Source organism: Oryctolagus cuniculus, chromosome 12 (assembly GCF_964237555.1).
Source record: "Oryctolagus cuniculus chromosome 12, mOryCun1.1, whole genome shotgun sequence".
NCBI lineage: Eukaryota > Metazoa > Chordata > Mammalia > Lagomorpha > Leporidae > Oryctolagus > Oryctolagus cuniculus.
In genome coordinates this window covers 40,322,031-40,346,594 of record NC_091443.1, presented here as the reverse complement: position 1 = coordinate 40,346,594, position 24,564 = coordinate 40,322,031, and the positions used below count along the sequence as shown (strand labels likewise).

Genomic DNA, 24,564 nt, shown 5'->3' with positions numbered 1-24,564 from the left:
GATCCAGGAACTTTTTCCAGATCTTCCATGTGGGTGCAGGGTCCCAACCACTCAGGCCATCCACCATTGCTTTCCCAGAGCTGGATTGGAAATGGAACAGCCAGGACAGGAACCAGTGCCCACATGGGATGCTGGTGTTGCAGACAGCAGCTTAACCCACTATGGCACAGTGTGGGCCCCCATTCACAATGTTCTTGGTACCTGGTGAATGGGTTATGTAAGCATGAGCAGTAGAAGTGTCAGAAAAACAGAAGAACAATGTATGAGCTTGATAGAAGTCTCTGAAGATACTAAACAGGTCTCAGTAACTCGTTACTACTAATGGTATGAAGTTGGTCAGAAGACCTGATAGCAGGAGTTTTGTCTTTTGACCCTTTTGGGAAATGGATAAGCTGAGTTTTCATTTCAGATCCACAGTAACCCACAACAGTGCTAGACCTTGTTTTAAAAATTTATAGTTTCAGTTGCTGGTGTTGTGGCACATCAGGTTGGCCTTGGCCTATAATGCTGGCATCCCGTAGGAGCTCCAGTTCAAGCTTCAGCTGCTCTACTTCCAATAGAGCTCCCTGCGATTGCGCCTAAGAAAGCTCTAGAAGATGGCCCAAACGCTTGGGTCCCTTCTGCCCACATGGGAGACCCGGATGGAGTTCCAGGCTCCTGTCTTTGATCTAGTCCAGCCCTGGCCATTGCAGGAGTGAACCAGCAGATGGAAGATCAGTTGATCTTCTCTAATTCTGTATTCAATCTCTTTCTCTCTGTAATTCTGCCTTTCAAATAAATCAATAAATAATTTATAGTTTTAAGTTCATCACAGTTTAATTTTTGTCTGGTTTTTAGAAAAGGAATATATATTTATAATATCCCTGATATATAGTAAGCAGTTTGAAAAAGATACTTGCATGAGTTACAGTGACAGAATTGCCTTTGATGTTTTTTAAATAGAGTGGGTACTTGTTGTGGTTTGAATATGTCTGCTCCATAATTCATGTTGAAACTGAATCTCCAGTGCAACAGTATTACAAGGTGGGACTTCTAGGCGATGATTAGACCAGAAAGGCCATGCCCTAATGGGTGGAGTTACCCACCTTATGAAACCACTATGGACCAGCACTGTGGCATGACAGGTTAAGCCACAGCTTGGGATGCCTGCATCCCATACTGGAGTGCCTGGTTCCAGTCCTGGCTACCAATCCAGCTTCCTGTGCATGTGCCTAGGAGGCAGCAGATGATGTCTGGAGTACCTGAGTCCCTGCCACCTACATGTAAGACCCAGATGGGAGTTCCTGTCTCCTGGCTCTAGCCTGGCCCAGCCCTAGCTGTTGTGGGCATTTGGGGTGTGAGGGGTGTGAGGATCTCTCTCTCTTTCTTTCCCTCCCTTTCTCCCTCCCTCATCCTCCCCCACCCCCACCTTTCAGATAACTAACTAACTAAATCTTTATTTGTAAAGGGCTTGACAGAGTGAGTTTAGCCCCTTTGCCCTTTTGTCCTTCCCCCCACATTAAGACCGAGCACTCAAGGTGCTGTCTTTGGAAGCAAAGACCCATACCCTCATCAGGCACCAAATCTGTTAGAACCTTGATCTTGGACTTCTCACACTCCATAACTGTAAGGAAATAAATTCTGTTCTTCATAAATTACTTAGTCTTAGATATTTTATCATGGCAGCACAAATGTACTGAGAAAGTACTATTTCTTTGAGAGAGGGAACACCCCCATCTTGCTGGTTCTCTCCACCACATGCCCACAGTGGTCAAAGGATGGGCCAGGGCCAGAGCCAGCAACTGGGAGCACAATCCAGGTCTCCCATGAGGATGGTGGGAACCTAATTACTTGAGCCATCACCACTGCCTCCCAAGGTCTGACAATGGTGAGAACTAAAGTCAGGTGACAGAGCCAGGAATCCAACCCAAGCACTCTTATATGTGGGGTACACACATCTTCATGGGTAGGCCAAATGCTCACTCTGATACTCTTTTTTAATTTGAAGACAGGCTTGCCAACTCCACCAGACATCAAATTAATCAGTAAAACATTTTCCCTCTTAAGTCTTGCTGAACTAGAAATACCTAAAAACTGCAAATATAAAGTTACAGAATTAATATAGAGACTTTCCAATTATAATAAATCTCTTCTTGCCAAAAAAGGAGATGTACATGTTAAGGATGCCAGAAAAACCTTTTGAAAATTTTGTTGGGGTCAGTATTAAGGCACAGCAGGTTAAGCATCTGCCTGCAATGCCAGCATCCCATTTTAGAGCACTAGTTCAAGTTTAGGCTTTTCTACTTTAAATCTAGCTCCTTGCTAATGTGCTTGGGAAAATGGTAGGAGATGGTCCAAGTGCTTGAGCCCCTGCTAGCCACCTGAGTCACCCCTGTGGAGTTCCAGACTCCTGGCTTTGGCCTGGTCAAGCCCAGCTATTGTGGCTATTTGGGGAATAAAACAATGGATAGGGCCGGCACCGCGGCTCACTAGGCTAATCCTCCACCTTGCGGCGCTGCCACACCGGGTTCTAGTCCCGGTTGGGGCACCGGATTCTGTCCCGGTTGCTCCTCTTCCAGTCCAGCTCTCTGCTGTGGCCCGGGAAGGCAGTGGAGGATGGCCCAAGTGCTTGGGCCCTGCACCCCATGGGAGACCAGGAGAAGCACCTGGCTCCTGCCATCGGATCAGCGTGGTGCGCCAGCCGTGGCGGCCATTGGAGGGTGAACCAACGGCAAAGGAAGACCTTTCTCTCTGTCTCTCTCTCTCACTGTCCACTCTGCCTGTCAAAAAAAAAAAAAACAAAAAAAAAAAAAAAAAAAAAAAAGATTAAAAAAAAATAAAACAATGGATAGAAGATTTCTCTATCTTCGTCACGCTGCCTTTTAAATAAATCTTGAAAATAATTTTTCTCTCATCTGTTTATGAAAGATGTAATAGGTAACCATACTGGATTTGAGCTTGGAGGATAGATGGAAACAACACTTCCTCTACCAATGAACCAAAATAATTCTGCAAAATAGACATACAGTACTTTAAGCATATCAGTCTTTTACCAAAATAAGAACTTGAAAATGAGAATCCCAGAGCCACAGCAGTTATGAAAATATCATAAGTTTACCAAATTCTTAATTATGTTCTAGTATTTTGTTTTAGCAGTTCCATTTCATTGTCCATTACCTGGTTATCAGAGGGAAAAAATGTCATTAATGTTTGCCTTCTTACTGTATTCTTTTTAATTAAGTTGTAGCTTCAGTGAGTCACTAGTGTAAGGATACCTGGCTGTAGGCATTAGCCGGGACCTCCCCCACATCTGCATATGTGCACCCACACACTGTGGTATCTTTAACCACTAATTGTGTTTGTAGTTTAACCCATTCATGGTCTTCATATTAACCATGGAGATAAGCACCAGAAAGTGCCAAAGCTGAGGGGAACTAACAGACTCTGAATTTTAAATATATTTTAAAAGAATAATTTTATCTAGTAGTTTGATTTGTATTTGTTATTTCTTGTGCATTGTCTCATGTAATCTGCAACCCCATAAGGTAGATCCTATTATTGTTTCCCTTTTACAGTGAGGAAACTGAAGCTGAAAAGATGAAATGAGATTGTCACCTTGCCAATAAGTGGTAGGATCAGTATTCAGTGTGTTCCACAGCCCCTTATTCTGATTCCACTGTACTGCTATAATGACGCAAGATCTAGCTTAGATCTCAAACTACTAGATAAATTCTTTTTAAAAATATATTTTGGGGGGGGGGGGCGCTGTCTTTGTGGCATAGCAGGTAAAGCCACTGCCTGTGATGGCAGCGTCCCACATGGATGCCAGTTCAAGTCTCTGCTGCTCCACTTTCTTTCTTTTTTTTTTTTTTTTTAAACAAACTATACTATATTAATGCACAGAATAATACACAGCAGGGAAAAATCAATTATAGCTCTTTTAACAACATGAATCAATCTCAGAAATTCTGTAACAATGAAAACAAGAACAGATACAAAATAATTTACATGGTTTAAGTGTTCAAAATTATTGCTGTTTATTTTCAAGTGATTCAGTAAATTAAATCACACACACCCATATAAGCCGAAATATAAAGAAAATGCGGTAAAATGTTATGCTGTTTAGGTATAAACATGGGGAGTAGAGTAGATAAAGGAAACAGAAACAAAGTTCAGGACAGTGCCCTGCATGGGAAACAGATGAACCTGACACAGAGGAGCTTCCCAGGGGGCTGCTGGTGCTGGCAGTTTCCTCATCTGAGTGTAAAGATATGAACTTTCCTTTACAAATATTCATCAAACGATACATACAAACTCTAGGGATCTTTTTCTGTATGTATCTTTCACAAGAGAAAAAGATAACAAATAATATGGTAAAATATATAAAAATACTTTACCAGAAAAATTGGGATACATTTGTTAAACAACGTTTTATAGATTTATTTATTTATTTGAAAGGCAGAGGAGTAAGAGAGAGAGGGACAGAAAGAGAGAGAGAGAGAGAGAGAAGAGGAGAGAGAGAGATCTTCCATCTGTTCTCTCCAGATAGCCACAACTTTGGGTCAGGGTTGGGATAGGCCAAAGCCAGGAGTCAAGCGCTTCATCCGCATCTCCCACATGGTGGCCAGGGCCCAAACACTTGGGCCATCTTCCACTGCTTTTCCCAGGTCATTAGCACGGAGCTGAATTGGAAGTGCAGCAGCCGGGACACAAACTGGCACCCATATGGGATGCTGGTGTTGCAGGTGACAGCTTCACCCATTATGCCACAAGGCTGTCCCTGTTAGACACTTTTATGGAAACATAAAATGCTTAGCTTTGTAACAAGCAAATGTCATGGGTTTTTGCTATGTGGGCCATTTACATGAGATCAATCTATCAACAGGTACTTAGCCCAGAACCATTTTTGAGGCCAATAATATAATGTCATCTCATTTTTCATAATAGTTCTTATACAGTCATCAATTCTAAATATTGTTTAATTCTTTATTAGGAAATATGGAAATATTCTCCAAAATAATTCCCATGAATTGCATCATGATACTCCAATTCTTACTGCAGCAGATATTGTAGTATATTCAATTTAATAATTTACTATAAGAAAACACTCAAAGTTTTACAATTATTCAAATATCATATACAACTTACACTGTTCACGTACAAATTCTATTTCCTACAACTTTTTCTGACTTACTCATTAAGACTTCAAAGCATCTTTTATGAAACTAACAAAGTCAAAAGCTAGTCAGAATCTCATGTTCTCAAAGACTAACTTTTAATGTAGTTCCATTAATCAACTGGGTTGTTAATCTTCTGTGTCATCTAAATCAAGATCAAAATCTAAATCATCATCGCTTTCTTCATTTCTTCTGCAGTTTCCTCTACAGTTGGAACTTAGATTACTGTCAATATTTTCAGACTTTTCAGGTTCTTTGTTAAACGGAATAACAATGTCTTCTTTCTTTCCACATTTTGCACAAACTTCAAGTTCATAGGCACAAAGTCTACACATTATGTGATAAGAATCTTTCACTGTCTTTTGTAAACACTTAACACATTTTTTAGGTTTCGATAATGGTTTGTATTTGCTGTATTTTACCCGCCATTCAAGAACTTCTTTACAGCACTGACACACTCCCTCATGAAGTTTTGCATTAATTCTCTTGGTCTGAGCACTCTTATCGAATCTGTCATTCTTGAAGCTAAACATGTTCTGGTACTTCTGAGGCCTGGAACGAGCCACGTTGCCTTTCTGGGAGCTCATCGCCGAAACCACACCGCCTCAGACCGGGTTCTGAACAAGACCTCTGCTGCTCCACTTTCCATCCAGCTCCCTGCTCATGTGCCTGGGAAAGCAGGGAAGGATGGCCCATATATTTGGCTGCTTTCCTGAGCTATTGGCAGGGAGCTGGATTGGAAGTGGAGAATCAGAGACTTGAACTGGCATCCATGTGGGATACTGCCATCACAGGCAGTGGCTTTACCCACTACGCCACAATGCTGGCCCCTAAACAAAAAAAAATTTTTTGGCATTACATTTTGTATTAATCTGAAGGTTGATGTTTGGTGATATTTATTCTTCCCAGCCAAGACAATGATACATTTTTCCTTTGTAGATTTTTGAGATTTTTCAAGATAGGGTTTTTTTTTTTAGAATAGTATTGATTTTACAGCAAGGTTATAAAGATAGTAAAGGGAATTCCCATATACCCATGTTTAGTTTTTTCTGTCACTAACATATTAATACTGTACATTTGTCACAATTAGCAAACCAATATTGATATATTATTGTTAACTAAAGTTCATACTTTATTCAGATTTTCTTAACTTTTACCTACTGATTGTTTTTCACTTGAGTTCTCAACCAGGATACCACATTACATTTAGTCATTATGTCTCTCTGGGCTCCCCCTTGCTGCAACAGTTTCTCAGACTCCTGTTGGTTTTGATAACCTGTACAATTTTGAGTCATATTGATCAGGTATTTTGTAGAATTCAATTTTGTAGTCCTTCAGCTGGGATTTGTATTGTGTTTTTCTCAGTTGTGGGTTTGGGGGAAGAAGACCGCAGAGGTCAAGTGTCACTCTCATCACTTCCTGTTGAAGTTCAGACCATCTCTGATTGCCACTGTTGTCATCAGTCTTGATGATTAATGAAAGGAGTGTTTCTGTGGTTCCTCCACTGTAGAGTTAGTCTTTTATCCCTCTTTCCATAATGTACTCCTCAGAGAGAAGTCACTGTTAGCAGCCCACACTTAAAGAACTGGGGAGTTACATTCTGTCATTTCCTTGAGGGCAGAGACAGTCTGGTACCACTTGATTCCTTCAGTGTTGGGCCACACTTATGATGGTAGTCCCATAAAATTATGTCATGTAGTGACATCATAGTTTTTTTTTTTGTATCAGTATACTCTATGATATTCATTTAAGAACAAAGTTGCCTAACAATCCATTTCTCAAAATCTCCTCAAGACATATGGCTATATTTATATATATTGTATAGAATTCTTTATCTTGTGCAACTTTCTTCTTCCTTTCTCTGCTTCTCTCCTTTCTTTCTTCTTTCCTCCCCTCCTTCCTTCCTTTCTTTCAAATTTTTATTTTTATTTTTTTGAAAGAGATGGAGACAGGAAGAGAGACCGAGATCTTCCATCCACAAGTTCACTCCTCAAATGCCTGCAACAGCCAAGCCTGGACCAGACTGAAGCTAGAACCTAGAATCCAGTCTAGGGTTCCCTTTTGTGATGGCAGGGACCCAAGTACTTGAGCCATCCTCTCTGCTCCCCTTCACGGAGGGTATGCATTAGCAAGAAGCTGGAATCAGAGGAAGCTGGGACTCAAACCCAGCCACTCCAAATTGGGGTGTAGGCATTCCAAGAAGCCTTAAATACCAAACTCCCGCCCCAGTATTTTTTTTTTATCTTAGTCTTTTTTTAGTCTTCTTTGAGGGAGAACAGTGTTACTCTTTTTTTTTTTAATTATCAAGGGCAATTAAAGGAAATATTAGTATTTTTCTACTTGTACTAACTTTTCAAAATCAAGTAATACTTTTTCTGCCACTTAATGTCCCAGTTTTTCCCAGTCATCTTATGATCTTTTTTTCAGGATTAATCATATTTATGGATTGCCTGTTTTGGGAGACCAGCATATATTGTGCATTTTCTTTTTGTTTCCTTAACAATGGAGTAGAAAGGGTATAGATGAAGGGAGAAATTGAAATAATTAATATAAACTTGTTTAGAGCAGCTCTTTCATTACTGTGTCTCAGGTAATTAAAAAGGGGTTCTTACTGAACTGAAAATACTAGCTAATCAGCAAAGGGGAGAAGGGTATATAGGATGTTTGCTTTCAATATTATATACTTATGTGATGCTAGAGTTCTTTTTAAAGAAGTTTTTTTTGTAACTTGGAAAATAATAAAGGTTTATTTTTAGAGTCAATGGAAATGCAAAGGAAAGAACTTATCATTTCTGCGGTTCAAAATGCTTTGGAACTTGAGAACTCTTTTCCATACTTGATAAGGTTAAATCTCTTGGTTATTTTGCATTAATTGTGTTTGTCCCCATATTTTTCACTATTTAGGCTAAACTGGTGAAATTGTACTTCTGCCCAGTTATTTTATGTAATTGCAATGATTACTTTGGCATTTGAAGATTACTGGAGATTCATTTTCAACAGTTCTAAGTGTGTAAGTCTTCTAACAAGATTGTAAACATTGTATTACAGACAGAGACTGCCTTTTATGTGTTTTCCATGGAAAGGCATGTAGCTGTTTTGGTGTGTTGCTGTTGAAGTGATAGGAAACTTTCCCATTGTCTCATTGTTCTGCTGCTTCAACACTGATTTCTTTCTTACTGGATCTCTATTACAATTTCAGCTCTGTGCCCTTTGAGCCTTTATCTTTGTGTCCTTCCTCTCTCCTTTGACCTACCAACCCATGCACTTAGACGTTCCAATTCAAAGAAACCCCTCTCCGATTCCCCTGGAGGTGGCATGGTCTCACAATGAGAGCGCTATTGTAGCCACCAATTATTTTCCAGCTCCAGGAGGAAGAAATTCTACCTGCTCTTAAGTGCCTCAATGCAACTCCTCCCTGTTCCAAAGAACTCTTAGAAGTTTAAGCTCACGGGTTGGTGCCGGTGCAGTGGCTCACTTGGTTAATCCTCCGCCTGTGGCGCCGGCATCCCATATGGGCTCCGGGTTCTAGTCCCAGTTGCTCCTCTTCCAGTCCAGCTCTCTGCTGTGGCCCAGGAGGGCAGTGGAGGATGGCCCAAGTGCTTGGGCCCCTGTACCCGCATGGGAGACCAAGAGAAAGCACCTGGCTCCTGGCTTCGGCACGGCGACGGCTGTGGTGGCCATTTGTGGAGTGAACCGACAGAGGGAAGATCTTTCTCTCTCTCTCTCACTAACTCTATCTGTCAAAAAAATAAAAATAAAAAAAAGTCTTGCCACTCCATTTGGAAATTAGGGTATTGCAAGATTTAATAGCAGAAAGGATAAATTTTCAATAGAGCTTTATTTACAATTTGTGCCACTTTAGAAACTATGTCCTATGTGTTCTTTTATCTGCCTTCTATGTTATTTTTAGCTCAATACAATATACACACCGATTGTTTAACATAACTCAAAAACTACCAGTTTTTTTTTTTTTTTTAAGATTTATTTATTTGAAAGGTAGAGCTACAGAGAGGCAGAGGCAGAGAGAGGGAGAGAGAGAGAGAGAGTTGTCTTCCATCCTCTGGTTCACTTCCAAAGGGCCACAATGGTCGGAGCTGAGCCAATCCAAAGCCAGGAGCCAGGAGCTTCTTCCAGATCTCCCACACAGTTGCAGTTGTAGGGGCCCAAAGACTTGGGCCATCCTCCACTGCTTTCCTAGGCCATAGCAGAGGGCTGGATCGGAAGCGGAGCAGCTGGGTCCTGAACTGGCACCCATATGGGAGGCTGGCACTGCAGGCGACAGCTTTGCTTGCTAAGCCACAGTGCCATTTTTCAGTTTTGATTTTATATGAACATTCTATTTGATATGATTTAATTTTAGCATAGTGACTTTCTGATAAGCTCGTTGTCTTCTACAATTAAAGTAAATCAACTTTATTAAATAAATTTTATTATCTATGCCCAAATTCATTCAATAGGTATTTTTTTAAAGATTTATTTTATTTATTTGAAAGAGTTACAGAGAGAGGTAGAGACAGAGAGAGAGAGGTCTTCCATCTGCTGGTTCACTCTCCAGATGGCCACAATGGCCGGAACCGCTGCAGTCTGAAGCCAGGAACTGGGAGCTTCCTTTGGGTCTCCCAAGTGGATGCAGGGGCCCAAGGACTTGGGCTGTCTTCCACTGCTTTCCCAGGCCTTGGCAGAGAGCTGGATCGGAAGAGGAGCAGCCAGGACCAGAATCGGCCCCCAAATGGGATGCAGGCACTTTAGGCCAGGGCTTTTTTTTTTTTTTTAAGATTTATTTATTTTGCTTGAAAGTCACAGTTACACAGAGAGAGGAAGACAGAGAGAGAGAGGTCTTCCATCCAATGGTTCACTCCCCAATTGGCCACAATGGCCGGAGCTGTGCCAATCTGAAGCCAGGAGCCAGGAGCTAGGAGCTTCTTCCGGGTCTCCCACAAGGGTGCAAGGGCCCAAGGACTTGGGCCATCGTCTGCTGCTATCCCAGGCATAGCAGAGAGCTGGATCGGAAGTGGAGCAGCTGGGACTCAAACTGGTTTCCATATGGGATGCAGGCACTTCAGGCCAGGGTGTTAACCCGCTGAGCTACAGTGCCGGTCCCTCAGGCCAGGGCTTTAACCTGCTGTGCCACAGCGCCTGCCCCTCAATAAGTATTAAGTAAAAACTTATGTTGCATAGTTCTGTCAGTGGCCATAGATAATCTTTGCTCTCAAGAAATTTACAACCTAGCAGAGTTGATAAGATGCATAGACAAATAAGAGACATTGAGGCTCAGGTATGGATTTTGAGTAAGGCTTCCTGAAGGTGACATTTGTGATGAATTTCCATCAAGCAGAATTAGTGAGAGATATTATCAGTAGAGACAATAGTTTGAGCCATGAATGAAAATGATAGTCCAAGGTACTCAAAAGATATAGCCCTTTGACCTTAGACTTCCAGCCTTTAGAGAAGTGAGAAATAAATTTCTTCATAAATGTGAAAAAGCAAGGAAAGCTATACTTGAAGAATAGTGAGTTGACCACTAGTAGCCAGAGTAGAGTTTACCTGTTTGTTAGTAGTAGAATAGGGGGTTGAAAGGGTTACTTGTGACCATGGGTTGGAGTACTTTAGCATGTGGAAGAATTTGAATTTTCTTTCAGTCATTCAACAGCTATGTTAAGAATACAAAGGTAAACATATAATACGATCATAAACACAGATATGGTCTTTGCCCTTATGGAACTTACGGCCCATCATTAATGTAATAACAGAAACTCATGTAAAATTACAGTTATAATAAGTGGTACACAAAAACCAAAGATACATGGTGGCTGTGAAGGCATTTAAGAAAAAATCTGATGTAGACAAGGAGATCAGAGGTCAGATGGTTTCCTTGAAGAAATAGAAACTGAGCATCAAAGGGATGAGTGAGAGTCCAATAAAGAAGGATGAAAAGAGAGTTTTATTTGGAATACAGTGTGTGAAGTTCCTGTGGTGGGGAGATACAAGGGACTAAGAGAGTGAATGGAGAGTAGAGACTGGAAGGGGCCAGATCTTGTTGACTTGAAGAATTTGTGTTTTTCCTAAGAGTAGGAAGCAAGGTATCAAAATTGTGTTTTGAAAGTATATTTCTGGCTGAAGTACAGAAAGCAGATCACTGATTTCCAGTGAAGATTGTTACCAAGGTTCACAATTTGCATCAGACAGATAGCAATGAAGATGAAATATAGAAATAGAAAACTGAGAAGATTGCCAATCTCAAGAACAAAACATAACAAAGCATTGCAACCAAAATCTTAATAGGGTAGAAGCCACAGCCCTGCTTAGCTCTGAATCTTGGAACAGGCTTAGAGGCAGGAAACTCAGCTCCTTTGAGATAATATAGACATGCCACACAAGATGGGGTCAAAGCCAGATTTATTGTATAAAGCTGGAGTAAGTGAAATTCCACAAACTTGCAACACAGGCTGGGGTAAAAAAAAAGACACCTTGTTACTGCTATTTGAGATATGGCACCTAAGTACATACAAGCCCCAGGAATGAAGACGGAATAAGTAGCCTCACAACTTGCCAGTGACTATATCTGTGGTAATCCTGATATAAACAAAGGATTTGGGAATCAGGAAAGCAAGAAATCCCAAAACTTTTAGACAGAGAAAAGATAAGCATGGAGGAAGTTAACAAGAGAGAGAAGGAAATTCTCCCAGCTCTGGAAGAGGATGAGAGGCTGTAGGTCAGAGGAAGCAGGGAAGAGCGAGGTCCTCTCAGACTAGGGGCAAGTCATTTTGTTCTCCAGCAGAGAACTCACTTCCCAACTCTCAGCGCGAGAGCTCTTCCTTTTATTCTTTTTGTGGTTTATATTGAGCCCTGTTGTGTGGGAACACTTGCCTCAGGCATGGATCCTCCACTTTTGGAGCAACCAGACTTGTTGGCAATAAAGTGCTGTGGAACTTCAAAAGAGAAAGCTTTTTGATCTAACTGATCATTCCCTCATCAAATTTTTGTTCTTTGTGGTGTGTCCATGCCAATTATGTACCAGAATGCTGATTCAGTCAGGGCTTTACGAAAGCCATTCCAGTAAGAACAGAATGGACCTAGTGTGTGTATGGGGACATGGAGGGGATCAAAAGAAACAGTAAGCATTTGAGTGTTCTTAAAGCCTTGTGTAATGGAAGGAGAGGTATGGTAGGCTAGGCCAGGACCATATTTTGAAAGTCAGAAATGTATTTTTTTCTGCACATAGGGGAACTGGCTGTCCAGAGTATAGAAAGAGACTTTATTTTTATTACATATTCTTCTTAAGTTTTTTATTTGAAAGGCAGAGTGACAGAGAAGGAGAGAGAGAGAAAAAGGGATCTTCCAACTTTCTTCCCAAACGGCCGCAACAGCCGGGGCTGCCCAGACTAAAGCCAGGAGCCAGGAACTCCATCCTGGTCTCCCATGCCAGTGGCAGAGTCTCAAGTGCTTGAACCATGATCTGCTACTTCCCAGGCACATTAGCAAAGAGCTGAATGGGAAACAGTGCTGAGACTCAAACCAGCACTCCAATGTGGGATGCAGATGTCCCAAGTGGCGACTTAACTAGTTACACTAAACACATGTTCATTCTTTTGTTTTTTTTTTGTTGTTGTTGTTGTTTGTTTGTTTTTGTTTTTTGTTTTGTGTTTTTTTGACAGGCAGAGTGGACAGTGAGAGAGACAGAGAGAAAGGTATTCCGTTGCCGTTGGTTCACCCTCCAATGGCCGCCACGGCTGGCGCACTGCGGCTGGCGTACCGCGCCTATCCGAAGGCAGGAGCCAGGTGCTTCTCCTGGTCTCCCATGGGGTGCAGGGCCCAAGCACTTGGGCCATCCTCCACTGCCTTCCCGGGCCACAGCAGAGAGCTGGCCTGGAAGAGGGGCAACCGGGACAGAATCCGGTGCCTCGACTGGGACTAGAACCCGGTGTGCCGGCGGCGCAAGGCGGAGGATTAGCCTACTGAGCTGCGGCGCTGGCCTTACTTTGATTTTAACATATGTTGAGAGCTACAACTGTTCTACAAAGACATTAAATTTATATAGCCTATTTCCATGAACCCCAACTGCATTGATCTGAATATATTCTAGTTATTTAATTCATTGAATGTTTTTTGAGAGCCTCTTTCATAGATGTGTCAGAAGTACAAACCTGAAAGAAGCATAGTCCCTATCCTCAAGAGTTTTATATTCTTTAGGAGAAAATAAAAAAAGACAGTATTGTCTAAATGAAGACCGAATCTGATCAACATGTTTATTGTGCCAGTACCTCTGTGAACAGGAACTATAAGGAACATTTCTTAGATTTTCCTATGGTTCAAACTAGTATTTTTGCCCAGTTGTTCAGAAACATTAAGCTTTTATAATATTTTCAGCTAATTTATTTATAATAGCACCAGCATCTGTTGTTTTTCTGAGTTTTAACTAACATTTAAGAATTTCACATATGCCAAAAACTTTTGACTGTCTTATATGCATTATTTCATTTAACCCCCACAACAGTCTTTTAAGGTGTTATTTTCATTTTACAGATGTAGAAACTGAGGGTCAGAGAAGTCAAGATACCCACCTAACATCAATTCAGAGATAGTAAGGGTCAGAATTGGTTTCTTGACCCCAGAGCCTGAGCCAAATAACACTTTGTTCTCTATCTCCATGGACCTTGCTAACTTCTACACATCAACTCTATTTAAACACAGAGAAACAGCATCAGTGAAAGTTATCAGTGGTTTTGTTTGTTTTAATTAGATATTGACACAATTTTGATATAGGAAATGCTGACAATCTGCCAAACAATTCCAAGCTTGTAAGAGTACTATCACTGTAGTTTTGTGTCTTTATTCATACGACTTTAGTTTGACTAATCCTCCCTAAGAAGTCTTCTGCAACCCGTGTCACATGCACACTGTTCACTCTGGGTGCTTGGCCCCTCCTGTGCATCCTCTTCTGTGGTGACACCAGTCACACATTGCAGTGATCTAAGCCCCTTGGTAGCAGGGACTAGTCTTTGTTTTAGAAATCTCAGCATCCAGCATGGTGTTTAGCATGTGGTAGGTATACAGAAAAAATGTTAAATGAATGTTTAACTCCAAGCATGTTTTCTGACTTAAGGAATGTTTGCTGACTCCCTTTAGTGTACGTTTTTGCACATAGCTATAGTAGTTTTTCACTAACTCACTGTTTACTGGTTGGGACTTCTGTTTGTTTCCTTTTCTAAATATGTTTTTTTAAAAATTTATTTATTTATTTATTTGAAAGGCAAAGTTACAGAGAGAGAAAAAGATTTTCCATTTACTCGTTGACTCCCCAAATGGCCACAGTGACCAAGTGTAGGCCAGGTTACAGCCAAGAGCCTGGAACTCCATCCATGGTGTGAACATAGGTGGCAGGGGCCCAAGCACTTGAACCATCTTCTGTTGCTTTCCCAGGCGCATTAGTAGGGAGCTAGGTTGGAAGTGGAGCAGCCAAGACTCAGACCTGTGCTCATGTGGGATGCAGGGCTTTAGGGCCCTGGCCAAACCTGCTGTGCCACACGCTGGTCCTGAGACTTCTGTTTTCAGTACTGGCCGGATTTACTTGGTTTGTGCCCGTAGTTATTTTATACAGCTTTATATTCCTAACAACAAACACTAGATTTAAACATTGTAACTCCAGATAATAGAGCATTCCTAAGTATCCATCCCTAACCTGAAATCAGCCTTCCCTCTCCATCACATAAGTCGGTAGACCAGCACCACCATCACATGTAAGAAGGCAAGAGAACCACACACTACCTGACCATCACTGTTTACTGATGGGGTGACCTTAGGTAAGATGAGCTTGCTTTTCTCATTTCTAAAGTAATAGTATGGGAGTGAGCATTTGTTGTGGTGTGTAAGATGCTAAGTTGTGACACTGGCATTCCACAAAGTACTTGGGCCCCTGCCACCTGCATGGAAGACCCAGAATAGGGTTCTCAGCTCCTGGCTTTGACAAGGTAAAGCCTGGCTGTTGTGAGCATTTGGGAAGTGAATCAATGGATTTTTTTTTTCCTATACACGAATACCTATAATAAAGTTTAATTTATAAATTAGGCATGTAAAGATGAATGATAATAACCAATAGTAAAATAGAACAACTATAACAATATACTATAATGAAGTTGATATAAATGTGGTCTCCATCTCTTAAAATATCTTAATGTGGGCTGGTGCTGTGGCATAGTGGGTAAAACTGGACACTGGTTCAAGTGCCAGCTGCTCTATTTCTTCTGATCCAGCTCCCTGCTAATGCACCTGGGAAGGCAGTGGAAGATGGCCCAAGTGCTTGGGCCCCTGCACCCATATGGGAGATTGAGAAGAAGCTCCTGGCTCGTGGCTTCAGACCTGCCCAGCTCTGGCCTTTGCAGCCTTTTGGGGAGTGAATCAGCAGGTGGAAGGTCAATCTCTCTTTCTCTGTCTCTCTGTAACTCTGCCTTTCAAATAAATAAATCTTTAAGAAAAAAAAAAACTTAATGTATTTTTACCTTTTCACTTAAAGAAAGCACTTTACAACTTGTGTTTGGCATGTCTGAATTGCCAGCAACACTACTTTTGCTCTTTAGGGCCATTGTTAAGTAAAATAAGCATTACTGGAACACAGCACTGTGATATCATGACAGTCAATCTGGTAACTGAGACAGCTACAAAGTGACTAATGGGTAAGTAGTGTGTACAGTATGTATATACTGGATAAAAGGATGATTCATGTCTCAGGCAGAAGGGAGCAGAACAGCATGAGATTTCATCACGCTGCTCAGAACAGTGTAGTTTTAAATTTATGAATTTTTTATTTCTGGAATTTTTCATTTATATTTTTGTACTACAGCTGACCACAGGTAGCTGAAAGCTCAGAAAGAGAGACTGCAGATAAAGAAGGACTACTGTAATTATGTTCATCACAGAAAACCCTAATTAAACTCTTTAATGTTGAGGCCATTTTTAGCTTTATTTTTTTAAAGATTTATTTATATATTTGAAAGGCAGTTACAGAGAGAGAGGGAGAGGGAGAAGCAGAACCAGGGAGATATCTCCTGTCCATTGGTTCACTGCCCAAATGGCCACTACAGCCAGGACAAATCCAGGAACTCCATCTGAGTTTCTCAGATGTGTGGTAGTGCTCCATGCACTCAGGCCACCCTCCACTGCTTTCCCAGACACATTAGTGGGGAACTGGATCAAAAGCAGAGCAGCTAGGACTAGAATCAACACTCCCATATGGGATGCTGGCATCATAAGCAATGGCTTAACCCACTGTGCCACCGCACCACACCCTGTTTTACTGTCCCTTATCAAAACATTTGTATGATTTTTTTTTTCCTTCTATGATCATTTCTCTTGACTTCTATACTCAGTTGAATTACATTCCTTACAGCAGTGTTATTACTTTACTCTGGTTTTCCTTCTAGTTTATAGCCCATTAGTTTTTCCTGGAACCCTTCTTAAATGAGATAAAATCTTTAAATGTCTCTGTTATAGAAAATACATGCTAGACTTCAAATATTAACCAGCACAGGATTATGAAAGTTAAAAATTTATAAATGGTAAAGTTATTATCTAGTTTGTGGTGGTGATTAAAACCCATAGAACTGCATGCATGCATACACACACAAACTCATAAATGGACAAAATTGACTAAGTGTTACAAATTGAAGTTTTACTGACTAGAAGAAAGAACTTTGAATTTCTTCTAGAAAATGTATCTTTAAAATATAAATTGAGTCTCCATTAATTCTGAAAACATCTATAATCTTCCTTTCTCCACTAACAAAATGTATGTTCAGTGTTGATCATGAAGATACTTCATCTCATTCTCCACTTTGTTATATTTGATCCAGAAAATGAGGTAGAGTCATAATTCATATAAAATATATTGGATATCAGATACATCTTGGTTTTTTTTTATTTATTTTTTTTTTTTTGACAGGCAGAGTGGACAGTGAGAGAGAGACAGAGAGAAAGGTCTTCCTTTGCCGTTGGTTCACCCTCCAATGGCCGCCGCGGCTGGCGCGCTGCGGCCGGCGCACCGCGCTGATCCGATGGCTGGAGCCAGGTACTTCTCCTGGTCTCCCATGGGGTGCAGGGCCCAAGGACTTGGGCCATCCTCCACTGCCTTCCCGGGCCACAGCAGAGAGCTGGCCTGGAAGAGGGGCAACTGGGACAGAATCCGGCGCCCCGACCGGGACTAGAACCCGGTGTGCTGGCGCCGCAAGGCGCAAGATTAGCCTAGTGAGCAGCAGCGCCAGCCGGTTGTTTTTTGTTTTTAACTTTTAGTTTGTAGTTAATGAGTCTTGATGGGCCCATAGAGCAGACTTTAGGGAGTCAGTAGAACTGGCAGGAATAGCAAGTATTCTAAAGGGCAGAATTTTGCAGGAAGAGGTCCACCCGGGTTGATAAGTGTCAATTATCTTGAAAAATCAACACATGTAACTAACTAGAAATACTTAAAATGTTGTCCAATTTAGAGAGAACAGGGCACCCAGCTTCCTAATGCAGACCTTTGAAGCATGAGCAACAAATGAGTAAATTAAAAATGGATGATGTTGAAAAAGGCAAGAAGATTTTTGTTCAGAAATGTGCCCAGTGCTATACTGTGGAAAAGGGAGGCAAGCACAAGACCGGACCAAGTCTCAGTGATTTGTTTGGGCAGAAGACAAGTTCAGGCCATTGGGTTCTTTTACACAGCTGCCAACAAGAACAAAGGTGTCACCTGGGACAGAACACTCTGATGGAGTATTTGGAGAATCCCAAGAAATACATCCCTGGAACCAAAATGATCTTTGCTGGCATTAAGAGGAATGAAAGGACAGACTTGATAGCTTATCTCAACTATTACTACTAATGAGTAATAGTTGGCCACTGCCTTATTTATTACAAAACAGGAATGTCTTGTGACTTTTTTATATGCATCGTAATTTAATTCTCATATGCAAGAATTCAGATCATGAATGGCTGACAGAATATTTTTGACAGTCCTGATTTGAGTAAGATTGCCATGTGTGGTTATATAAATATGATTGGGTTTATTGAAATGTTGGCGGTAGTTCCAGTTCAGTAAATGCCCTCACTGTTTTCCTCTTAAGGATATGAATAAACTTAATTAATAATGTTCAACTTTTTGCAAAAATTTTGAATGCCATCTGAAAATCTGTCAGGAGATTGGATTTATATTTAAATACTGGGGAAATCTCTTCACTGTCTCAGAACTGAGTAGGACTCACTTATGTTCCAGTTTGTGTTCTTCACCTGCTAAAGGCAAGAGCTGAAGATAGGTAGAAATATGGACTTAGTACTTCTGGTCTTAGCTTTGCCAGTCTAATTAGAATTTCCTGTACCTAAACTGCTGCCTTTTATTTATTAAAAGGCATTTGGTGTGATTTATGTATATCCAGTAAAGAATATTTAACACCCCTCACATTTTGTAGGTGATCTAAAAGATCAGGTGCTTTGCAAGTAATCATGACCAGATAGAGTAATAAGTTTTACTTGTGACTTCTTTTACTACCTTAGACTAAGTTATAATTCAGGATTGTCTATAAACAGCTATTTGGAAACACATAAAATTGAGGAACTACTGTATATTTGTGTTCAGTAGTGGTGCTTTTGCCAACTCATTGAAAGGACTAAATCAGAAGAGATAAACTATCAGCACAAAGTTTCTAAATACGTGATTACAAGACTTAAGATAATTTAAAAAATTACAGATCATGAAAAACAGTGTTGCCCAATTTAGATATTAGATAAGCAAATTAATTTAGATTTCTAGACTATGAAGTTATAGCTGCTGAGCTTTTGAAAAAAAGAACAATTTCCTCCAGTTTTCTTTAGTAAAGCAAGTCGACAGGCAGAGTGGATAGTGAGAGAGAGAGACAGAGAGAAAGGTCTTCCTTTGCGTTGGTTCACCCTCCAATGGCCACCACAGCTGGCGCGCTGTGGCGTACCGCGCCTATCCGAAGGCAGGAGCCAGGTGCTTCTCCTGGTCTCCCATGGGGTGCAGGGCCCAAGCACTTGGGCCATCTTCCACTGCACTCCCGGGCCACAGTAGAGGGCTGGCCTGGAAGAGGGGCAACTGGGAAAGAATCCGGCGCCCTGACTGGGTCTAGATCCCAGTGTGCCGGCACCGCTAGGTGGAGGATTAGCCTAGTGAGCCGCGGCGCCGGCCTATTATTCTTTTTGTTCTTTGAGGCTTTCTTATTTTCAGGTTTTCTAAAATAAATACAAACTACTTTAATAATAATATTTAAAAAGGCCAGTAACACCAAGAATTTGTTTTATATCATCTTATCTAAATAAATAAGGTGTTCTTCAAAGAATACTTTGGGAAGCAAAGATGGTACTGAGATCTAAGAGTGGGAGCATGACAAAAGCTAAAATAACAGGCTCTTTATTATTTTGGGGAAGATTTATGTACTATTTATTTTAATGATTAGCTATTCATAAAACAACATACATAATAAAATTGTAAGACTTTACTCCAGAATAACGTCCCATGCATTAATTCAATTATATGATCATAAATTTTCTCAGAAGCCCCAAATATTGTGCCATTTTTATTAAGATTTTGTTTTCTAGAATTAAATGTCTTGTTGCTTCTTTTTAGAAGGATGTATTATTAGTAGACAAATGCAGAGGTTGTGAGGTTCTATAATTTCTTTGTTTTTTTTTTTTCTGATTTGTATCTAGTAACAGGCAAGAATAGACATGCTTTTCTAAAATAGGACTTTTAAGTAGCTGGGTGCCTAGAGTTTCTTTTTCTTTATTTTTAAGATTATTTATTTATTTGAAAGTTAGGATTATATATATAGAGAGAGAGATCTTCTATCTGCTGGTTCAATCCCCAGATGGCTGCTACTGCCACAGCTGGGCCAGGCTGAAGCCAGGAGCCAGGAGTTTCATCTGGGTCTCCCATGTGGGTGTCAGGGGCCCAAACATTTGAGCCATCTTCTGCTGCTTTTCCCAGGCCATTAGCAGGGACCTGGATCTGAAGTGGAGCAACTGAGACATAAACTGGTGCACATACAGGATGCCAGCATCGTGGGTAGTGGCTTTACCCACTGCACCACAGCTGAGTGCTTTTAGAGTGCACCGAAGATTGAAGAGCACTGGATTTTTGTTTCTTTCTCTGCTGCATGAAATGTTTATTAAGTAAAGATTGGAAAAAATAAGTTTAGGTTAGACTCTGATGTAAGGTGCAGTTTTCAGCTCTGTTGTAACCTCCCTTTATGCTCATGGGTGGTTTCTTCTCCATTTTGAGCCTCAGTATCCTTATTTGTAAAATGAGGACACCAGATGTAAAATCTCTAAACATTCTTTCGACTCTAAAAACTTCGTGATTCAAGCAGGTTCCCTGAGAAGAGCAATGCATTACGTCCGAAAGAGGATGCTTTGGTATTTCTCAAGGCTTTAGCATTTTTTTTTTTTAAGTTTTATTTTATTTATTTGAAAGAGTTACAGAGAGAGAAAGAAGGAGAAACAGAGAGAGATCTTCCATCCTCTGGTTCACTCCCCAGATGGCCACAACCAGGGATGGTGGGAGGCACATTAGCAGGGAGCTAGATCAGAAGTGGAGCAGCCAGGACTCCAGCTGGCGCCCATGTAGGATGTCACAGGCAGCAGCTTAACCCATTATGCCACAACCGCAGGTTTCTTAGCATTTTCTCAAAGGGAAACTGAACACAGAATCTGAGCTTATTTTGTACCTTCAGACTCTTGAGAAATAGTGTCTGATTCCTTATTTATTTAGATAAGATGATATAAAACAAATTCTTGGTGTTACTGACATTTTTAAATATTATTATTAAAGTAGTTTGTATTTATTTTAGAAAACCTGAAAATAAGAAAGCCTCAAAGACAAAAATTAAAATTCTACATGTTGTGGGTGTTGTGATGCAACAGATTAACCCACTGCTTAGGACACCTACCTCCCATATCAGAGTGCCTGGTTGGAGTCCCAGCCACTCTGCACTTTCCAGGCAGCTTCCTGTTAATGTCCCTGGGACACAGGGACACATGGATAATAGCCCAAGTACTTGGGTCCCTGCCAACCACATGGGAGATCCAGATGGAGTTCCCGGCTCCTTGCTTCAACCTGGCCTAACTCTGGCTGTGGTAGATATTTGAGGAGTGAACCAGTGGATGGAAGATGTATCTGTTTCTCCCTCTCTTTGTCACTCTGCCTTCCAAGTAAGTGAATAAATCTTTTTAAAAATAATAATCCACACAAAACAAAATTTAGCCAGTTTTAACATTTTGTTATTTTTTATTCTTTTGAGTCTCATTCAATTTTTTCCCATTAAATTGAGAAAAAACATACATATCCAGCCTAATGAGACCTTTCTCATAATATTAAATGTCTTTTTTTAAAAAGATTTATTTATTTATTTGAAAGAGTTACACCAAGAGAGGAGAGGCATAGAGAAAGAGAGAGAGAGAGAGGTCTTCCATCCGATGGTTCACTCCCCAATTGGCCACGATGGCCAGAGCTGCATCGATCTGAAGCCAGGAGCCAGGAGCTTCTTCCAGGTATCCCATATGGGTGCAGTGGCCCAAGGTCTTGGGCCACCTTCTACTGCTATCCCAGGCCATAGCAGAGAGCTGGATCGGAAGTGGAGCAGCCGGCGCTAGAACCGGTGCCCATATGGGATGCTGGCGCTTCAGGCCAGGGCGTTAACCCACTGCGCCACAGCGCTGGCCCCTATTAAATGTGTTTTGGAAACCATTTTTAATGACAATATAGTCATTTTTCCAAAATTGTTTATTATTATGATTATCAATTAGAGAGGCAGACGGAGGATCTTCCATCCACTGGTGCAATCCCCAAATGTTTACAACAGCCAGGGGTGGGCCAGGCCAAGGCCAGAAGCCAGGAACTCCATCCAGGTTTCCCACGTGGTGGCAACGACCCAATTGCTTTAGTCATCGTCTGCTACCTCTTAGTGTGCACATTAACAGGAAACTGGATAAAAAGCGAAATAGCGGCCAGTACCGCGGCTCACTAGGCTACTCCTCTGCCTGTGGTGCTGGCATCCCTGGTTCTAGTCCTGGTTGGGGTGCCAGATTCTGTCCTGGTTGCTCCTCTTCCAGTCGAGCTCTCTGCTGTGGCCCAGGAAGGCAGTGGAGGATAGCCCAGGTGCTTGGGCCCCTGCACCTGCATAGGAGACCAGGAGAAGCACCTGGTTCCTGGCTTCGGATCGGTGCAACTCCAGCCGTAGCAGCCATTTGGGGGGTGAACCAACGGAATGAAGACCTTTCTCTCTGTCTCTCTCTCACTAACTCTGCCTGTCAAAAAAAAAAAAAAAAAAAAAAAGGCGAAGTAGCTGGGACTCCAGCCAGGCACTCCAATATGAGATGCAGTTGTCCCAAACAACAACTTAACTGCTGCGTCAAGCTCCTACCCCTGTTGCCAGTTTTTGACTTGAAACCAATGCCTGTGAGGGATATCTTATATGTAAATCTTATATATAAATATGTTTGAATTTCTGAGTCAAAAACTGTAAACAAGGGCAGGAGTTGTGGTGTAGCAGCCCAAGCCACTGCTTGGGGCATCTGCATTCCATATGACAGTGCCTAGAGCGAGTTCTACCTCCACGTCCCATCCAACTTTCTGCTAATGCACATCCTGGGAGGCATCAGGTGGTGGCTCAAGCACTTGGGTCCCTGCCACCCATGTGGGAGACACAGGTGGACCTGGGTCCCTGGCTCCTGGCTTCAGCCTGGATGTTGTAGGCTTCTGGCAAGTGAACCAGCCAATAAAAGACCTTTCTTTCTCTTGTTTGGCTTTTCAAATAAATAAAAATAAATTTATTAAAAAACTAACATTTTAACGTCCTTAATACATTTTATTAAATTGATTTCCTAGAATGTACTAATTTACAATCAGTATTTTCTTATGAGCTTGCAGTATAATCATTTTAATCTCTGAGGTAAGTCAAAAGAAAAGCTTATCTTTTTTAAACTAATAACCACCTTTATTATTTTTGTACATGTTTATTTTCATTATTTGAAAGGTAGCACAACAGAGAGAAAGAAAGAAAGATCTTCCATCGTCTGGGTCACTCCCCAAGTGACTGTAACTGCCAGGGCCTGGGTAGGCCAAAGCCAGGAGCCCAGTACTCCACCTGAGTCTCCAATATGGATGGCACAGGCCCAAGTACTTGGGCCATCATCTTCTGCCTTCCCAGGATACATTAGCAGGGAACTAGATCAGAAGCAGAGCAGCCAGGATTCAAATCAGCAATTGGATCTGGGATGCTATGCCACAGTGCCCACCCCACCACCTTTATTATTGTTTAGACAGTTTTATTGAGATACAACTCATAAACCATAAAATTTACTCAAAGTACACATTTTTGTTGGTTTTCAGTATATTCATAGAGTTGTGCAACCATCACCTCAATCACTTTTATAACATTTTTATCATATTAAAAACAGTCCCGGCCGGCGCCGCGGCTCACTAGGCTAATCCTCTACCTAGTGGCGCCGGCACACCAGGTTCTAGTCCCAGTCGGGGTGCTGGATTCTTTCCCGGTTGCCCCTCTTCCAGGCCAGCTCTCTGCTGTGGCCCGGGAAGGCAGTGGAGGATGGCCCAAGTGCTTAGGCCCTGCACCCCATGGGAGACCAGGAGAAGCACCTGGCTCCTGCCATCAGATCAGCGCGGTGCACCGGCCATAGCGCGCCAGCCGTGGCGGCCATTGGAGGGTGAACCAACAGCAAAAGGAAGACCTTTCTCTCTGTCTCTTTCTCTCACTATCCACTCTGCCTGTCAAAAAAACAAACAAACAACAACAACAAAAAAAAAACAGTCCCGTGACCAGTATCATGGCATGGTAGGCTAAGCCTCCACCTGCAGTGCCGGCATCCCATATGGGTGCCAGTTTGAGACCCAGCTGCTTCAGCTCTCTGTTTATGGTCTGGGAAAGCAGTGGAAGATTCCCAAGTGCTTGGGCCCCTGCACCCATGTGGGAGACCCAGAAGAAGCTTCTGGCTTCGGATTGGTCCAGCTCCAGCTGTTGCAGCCATTTGGAGAGTGAACCAGTGGATGGAAGACCTTTCTCTCCCTCTCTATGTAACTCTGCCTCTCAGATAAATAAATAAAATCTTTTAAAAAGAGCCCCCATACTTATTAGCCATGACTCATCTTTTCCCCCAAGCTCCTCCTATCCCGCAGCAGTCACTGATCTACTTAAAGATTACTCGATCCTGAGCATTTCATATATGGATCACACAGTATGTGGCCTTTTGTGTCTGGCTTCTTTCACTTAGCATAATATTTTTAAGGTTCATTCATGTTATACATACTTACATCAGTACTTCCTTTCCTTTTTCACTAAATATTTCATTGTATAACTCAGAATTCCCATATATTTGGTATAATTTATCCACTCATCAGTTGGGTTCTCCC

At 41.6% G+C, this 24,564-nt stretch overlaps 1 protein-coding gene and 1 pseudogene across 16 annotated transcripts in view; one reads left to right on the top strand and one right to left on the bottom strand.

Annotated features, from left to right (window-relative positions):
* The window catches only part of PRORP (protein only RNase P catalytic subunit), a 154,660-nt gene that overhangs the window by 70,901 nt on the left and 59,195 nt on the right, over positions 1 to 24,564 (top strand). The window lies entirely within an intron of this gene.
* Positions 4,957 to 5,778, bottom strand: LOC138843179 (uncharacterized protein C9orf85 homolog pseudogene; annotated as a pseudogene).